The sequence below is a fragment of the Camelus dromedarius genome, chromosome X, assembly GCF_036321535.1.
Source record: "Camelus dromedarius isolate mCamDro1 chromosome X, mCamDro1.pat, whole genome shotgun sequence".
NCBI classification, from domain to species: Eukaryota; Metazoa; Chordata; class Mammalia; order Artiodactyla; family Camelidae; genus Camelus; species Camelus dromedarius.
Window position 1 is genome coordinate 73,875,042 of NC_087472.1, and position 6,806 is coordinate 73,881,847.

At 37.5% G+C, this 6,806-nt stretch overlaps 1 pseudogene; it reads left to right on the top strand.

Moving 5' to 3' along the window:
* Nucleotides 1-834: 834 nt before the first annotated feature.
* LOC135320261 (calcium-transporting ATPase type 2C member 1-like) lies at nucleotides 835-6,380 on the top strand (annotated as a pseudogene).
* The last annotated feature ends 426 nt before the right edge of the window (nucleotides 6,381-6,806 follow it).

A 6,806-nucleotide genomic window follows, 5' to 3' on the forward strand; every position in this document is an offset into this window, starting at 1 on the left:
ACACAGGATGCCATGGGACTTAGCCTTGATTATCAGCAGGCATACATCAGCCTCAGGACTCCAGGGTCCCACAGCCACAGACTCCAAGAACTGCTCTACCCATCAGTGCTTCAGCACTAGCCCTGGAACTGACCTCACACACCAGTGGACAGGCAACAGCCCCAAGACCCCCTGGGTCATGGCCTTGCAAACCAGTAGGGTAACACCAAGTCTAGGACCCCCAAAACCTGCAGCAAGATACTCCAGGACTTATCTTCATCCACTAGTGCATCATCACTAGTGGCAGAACATGGCCTTACCCACTGGTGGGTTGCCACCAGCCTCAGGAACCCCTGGGTATTGACACCACACATCAGCAGGTGGATACCAGCCCCAGAGCACCAAGGTCCCAAGGGAGCAGTGTCAAGACCAGGCATATTCACCAGTGAGCAAACTCTATCCCCAAGACCCCCAGGGCTTCACACCCAGCAGCTTTATGACCCAGATCTGCCCACCAGTGTGCTAGCATTGGGATCAAGCTGTGCAACCAGCTGTGTCAGGACCTGGCCCTACCCAACAGCAGCCAGCAGCCTCCACACTAGGCAGGGTCTGGCAACCAACCAAACCAGAGGCCAGCCATGCCTACCAGTGCACCCACAGCAGTGAGCTTACCACAACAGAGTGGACCACACAGCCCACATAGGTGGCACCCTTAGAGCATATGTCTCTCGTAACCATAGGGGAATGTGCTGCTGGGTTCCATAGGATATCTCCTACATAAGGCCACTTCTCCAAGATCGAGAAATTCAACCAACTTACCAAATACATAGAAATAAAAACAGAGAATTAGACAAAATGAAGAGACAGAATACGTTGCAAAAGAAAGAACAAGATAAAACCTCAGAAGAAAAACTATGTGAAGTGGGCATTAGCAATCTACCTTATAAACAGTTCAAGGTAATTATCATAAAGATGCTCAAACAACTTGGGAGAAGAATGGATGAACACAGTGAGAAGTTAGACTTTTCCAACAAAGAGTTAGAAAATATAAAGAAAGCTCAAACAGAGCTGGAAAATATATTAACTGAAATTTAAAAATACACTAGAAGGAATAAACAGTAGAGTAAATGATACAGGGGAATGGATTAGTGAAGTGGAAAAAAGAGTAGTGAAAATCACTCAAGCTGAAAAGAAAAAAAGAATTTTAAAAGTGAGGACAGTTTAAGAGACCTCTGGGAAAACTTCAAGTGTACTAACATTCATATTATAGGGGTTTCTGAAAGAAAAGAGAGAAAGGGGAAGAAAATATATTTGAAGACATAACAGCTGAAAACATCCCTAACCTGGGAAAGGAAACAGACATTCAGGTACAGGAAGCACAGAGGATCCCAAACAAGATCAACCCAAAGAGAATAACACAAAGACACATTGTAATTAAAATGGCAGAAATTAAGGATAAAGAGAGAATATTAAAAGCAGCAAGGGAGATGCAGCTAGTTAGGTGCAAGGGAACTCCCATAAGACTTTGAACTGACTCTCCAGCAGAAATTCTACAGGCCAGAAGGGAGTGGCATGGTATATTCAAAGTGATGAAAGGAAAAAAAGTTACAATCAAGAATAATAAGCAAGACTACCATTCAGATTCAAAGGAGAGGTAAAGACTTTTACAGACAAGCAGAAGCTAAAAAAGTTAAGCAGCACAAAACCAACATTACAAGAAATGTTAAAGGGACTTTTCTAAGCAAAAAAAAAAAAAAAAAAAAAGAACAGAAAAAAGCCACAACTAGAAATATAAAAATTATAAAAGGAAACATCTCACTAGTAAAGGCAAACATACAGTAAAAGTAGTAGACCAGCCACTTATAAAGCTAGTAGGAAAGTTAAAAGACAAAAGTAGTAAAAATCAAACATATCCCAAGTAAGGATATAAGGAATAAATGAAACAAAAAATATATATAAAATATGACATAAAAGCATTAAACATGGAAGAATAGGGTGGTTAGACTATGTTTGAACTTGAGACAATCAACATAAAATAATACTTATTATTATATATGTATATTTATATATATTATAGACAATAATAATGCTAAGGGACAATTATAATGAAAGGAACTAAAAAGTACTACAACAAAAGCCATAAAACAATTAACAAAATGGCAATAAGCACATAGCCATCAATAGTTACTTTAAATGTAAATGGACTAAGTGCTCCAATCAAAAGACATACAGTGGCTGAATGGACAAAAGAAAAAAGAGCTATATATATATGACCTACAAGAGACTCACTTCAGATCTAAAGACACACAGAGACTAAAAGTGAAAAGATAGAAAAAGGTATTCCATGCAAATGGGAATAAAAAGAAAGCTGGAGTTGCAATATTTATATCAGATAAAATAGACTTTAAAACAAAGACTGTAAAAAGATACAAAGAAAGGTATTGCATAATGATAAAGAGATCAATTCACAAAAGGATATAACAATTGAAAATATATATGCACCCAACATAGGACACTCAAATACATAAAGCAAACATTAACAAACATAAAAGGAGATTGACAATAATATAATACAGTAAGAGAATTTAACACCATAATCACATCAGTGGACAGAATCCAGGCAGAAAATCAAAAGAAACACTGGCTTTAAATGACACATAATACCAAATGGAATTCACAGATAGATACAAAACATTTCATCCAAAAACAGCAGAATACACATTCTTTTCAAATGAACATGGACCATTCTCCAAGATAGATCACATACTTGGCCATAAAAGAAGTCTCAATAAATTTAAGAAGACTTAAATCTTATCAAGCATCTTTTCCAACCACAACACTATGAAAATAAAAATCACCTACAAGGAAAAACCCTGCAAAAAACCCACAAACACATGGAGCCTAAACAACATGTTACTAAACAACCAAAGGATCAATGAAGAGATCAAAAAAGAAATAAAAGACAAGTAAAAATGGAAATATAATGATTCAAAATCTATGGTAGGCAACAAAAGCAATACTAAGAGGAAAATTTATAATGATACAAGATTAACCTCAGGAAACAAGAAAAATCTCAAATAAACAATCTAACATTACACCTAATGGAACTAGGAAAGCCTACAAATAATTAATGCTGGAGATAGTGTATAGAAAAGGGAACCCTCCTACACTGTTGGTGGGAATGTGGTGCAGCCACTAAGAACAGTACAGAAGTTCCTTAAAAAACTAAACATATCAAAGCACACGTTTTGCTTGTTTTGTTTATTTTATGAGGCGGTGGTAATTGAGTTTATTCATTCATTCCTAATATATGTAAATAAGTAAACGTTTAAAAATTTATACTGTATAACACAGGGGACTATATTCAATATCTAATAGAAACTTATAGTGAAAAAGAATATGAAAACAAATATATGTATGTTCCTATATGACTGAAGTATTGTGCTGTATACCAGAAATTCACACATTATAAACTGACTATACTTCAATTAAAAAAAAACTATACATAGAGTTACCATATGTTCCAGCAATCCCACTCCCAGGCATATATCTGGAAAAGATGAAAACTCTAATTCAAAAAGATACATGAACCCCAATGTTTATAGTAGCATTATTTACAATAGCCAAAACATAGAAGCAACCTAAATATCCATCAACAGATGAATGGATAAAGATGTGTCATATATATATGATGGAATATTACTCAGCCATTAAAAAGAGTGGAATAATGCCATTTGCAGCAACATGGATGGACCTAGAGATTATCATACTAAGTAAAGTCAGACAAATATATGATATCAGTTATATACAGGATCTAAAAAATGACATAAATGAACTTATTTACAAAACAGAAAGAGGTTCACCAACATAGAAAACAAACTTATGCTTACCAAAGGTGAAAGGGGGGTATAAATTAGGAATTTGGGATTAACAGATACACACTACTTTATATAAAATAGATAAACTAGGGCCTACTTTAAACAGAGGGAGCTATATTCATTATCTTGTAATAACCTATAATGGGAAAGTTATATATATAGAGAGAGAGATAGATATAGATTTAACTGAATGACTGTTGTACACTTAAAATATTGTAAATCAACTATACGTCAATAAATTTTAAAAAAGAACGTTAGAATTGTATTTAGTTTCAAAGAAGGCTTCAGAACAAGGAAATTTGGGGGGATAAAGGGGGTCATTACATAATGATAAAGAGATTAATTCTTCAAGAGTACATAATAACTCTTAATTTTGTATGTCCCTAACAGAATATTAAAATAAATGAGGCAAAAAAATGACAGAACTGGAAAGAAAAATAGATAAATCCATTACTATATTGAGACTGCTACACCCCTCTATTAGGAATTGAGAGTTCCAGCAGGTAGAAAATCAGTAATGACATAGATTAACTGAACAGCACCATCAATAAACTCATTCACATTTCTAGAATACTTCATCTAACTACAGCAGAATACACATTCTTCTCAAGCTCACATGGAACATTCATCAAGATAGACTACATTGTGGGCCATAAAATATACCTCAACAAACTTAAAAGAATATAAATCATACAAAATAATCTCTCAGACAAATTGGAATTGAACCAGGGTTACAGTCCAAGATGGTGATGTACAAGGCTCCTAAACTCACCTTCTCCTCTAGATACATGAAATCTACAACTACACACAGAACAATTCTCTCTGAAAGAAATCCAGAGAATAGCTAGTGACTACTACTCAGCAGGCAAATAAGAAAAAAAAAAACAACACATTGAAATGGGTGAGAAAGGCCTGAGACACACTTTTGCCATAAACCCAACCCCAACACATTAAAGTCAGGCCAGAACTCACTAGCCCTAGATACCCCCTGAAGAGGAACAGGTTTGGATACAACATTAATCACCTCAACTTCTAACATTTCCATCTGGGGGTTGGGGTCCCAAAATACCTGGCTCTGAACGTCATTGGGGCTTGTGTCCATGCTATCCACGAGACCCTAGCAAACAAAGAAAAAGTTTTTAAGTTTGTGAGGACTTGCTGTGGGTATCCTCCCAGGGTTCAAGGCAGAGGCAGCAAGCAAAAATGCTCATCTCCCAGTCTTTCCCTAGAAGAAGTCTATTTGCATACCTTAAAGCTGGAGAATGAAGATAAGCCTCTGAATTTAGCACACATCTAGGGGCTGACTGCCATCTTCCCTAAAGACAGGGAAGACTAGTGGGACCCATTTTTGAAGTTTCCCTCTGCCCCACTCCCTGTTGCTTATATCTCCTTGAAAGGAAATGTGAACACATATGGGACACAAGATTCTACAGCTGCTATCCAGAAAATGCATCTTCTGATTGTCTTGCCCTCATGGCCAGTGGGGCTTGCGTACATTTGTGGGTGCTACAGGACTGTAGCAAACAAAGAAAGAGTGCTTAGCCAACTATTTTCCCAGGGCTCAAGCCAAAGACAGCAGTCATTAACACCCATCTCTCCGTCATTCCCTGAAAGAGGCCTATTTGCATCTTACAAGCTGCAGCCAGAGGGTCCGGCCTCTAATATAACACATATCTAGGGGCTGACTCCAATCCTCTCCAGGGACTGGGGAGGTATGCAGGTGCTGTCTCTGAATTCTCTCTATGGAAAATACAAAAAAAAAAAAAAAGAAGTAATGTTGCCTTTATGGGAACACTGTTCAGATGTAGCAAGCAAAAGGTATTGTCATTAGAACAGGAGAAATTTTTTAATTTGGAGAGGTTTTTTAAATGATGCAAGCAGAAGAAGTACCAAAAACCCCTCTGCAGAAGAGCATAGACCTCTTAAGAAAACAACTTTCCTTTTACTCCTTTGGTATAATAGGTATCATCATGTTGGTTAGCTCATTACTAGAAAAAGATATCCTGGAAATGTTTAGTATTACTGTAACTTAGCCCATAGCAGAATTCCTGAAGATCTTCCCATCGTGGTCACAGTGACTCTAGCCCTTGGTGTTATGAGAATTTTGAAAAAAAGGGGGCCATAATGAAAAAACTACCTATTGTTGAAACTAGGCTGCTGTAGTGTGATGTGTTCTGACAAAACCTGGACCCTGATGAAGAATGAAATGACCATCACCCACATGTTCACGTCGGATGGCCTGTGCACTGTTACTGGAGTTGGCTACAATCCATTTGTGGAAGTGATCATTGATGTTATTCATGGGTGCTATAACCCATCTCTTAGCAGAATTGTTGAAGCGGGCTATGTGTGCAATAATGCTGTAATTGGAAACAACACTCTAATGGGAAAGCCAATGGAAGGAGCCTTAATTGCTCTTGCAATGAAGTTGGGTTTTGATGGTCTTCAGCAGAATTATATCAGAAAAGCTGAATAGCCTTTTACTTTGAACAGAAATGAATGACTGTTATGTGTGTGCACTGAATACAGCAGGGCAGATCAGAGATTTGTTTTAAGGGTACTTATAAACAGGTGTTTAAGTATTGTACTATATATCACAGCATAGGGCAGACCTTGGCACCCACCAAGCAGCAGAGAGATCTGCACCAACAAGAGAAGGCATAAATGGGCTCAGCAGGGCTCAGAGTTCTTTCTTTGACTTCTGGTCCTGACCTGGGACAACTGACATTTCTTGGCTTGGTGGGAATCATTGACCATCCCAGAACTGTTGTGAAAGAAGCTGCTATAACACTCATTGCCTCAGGAGTATTGATAAAAATTATTACTGGGGACTCACAGGAGACTGCAGTTGCAATCATTAGTCACCTGGGATTATATTCCAAAACATCCCAGTCAGTCTCAGGAGAATAGATGCAATGGATGTCCAGCAGTTTTCACAAATAGTACAAA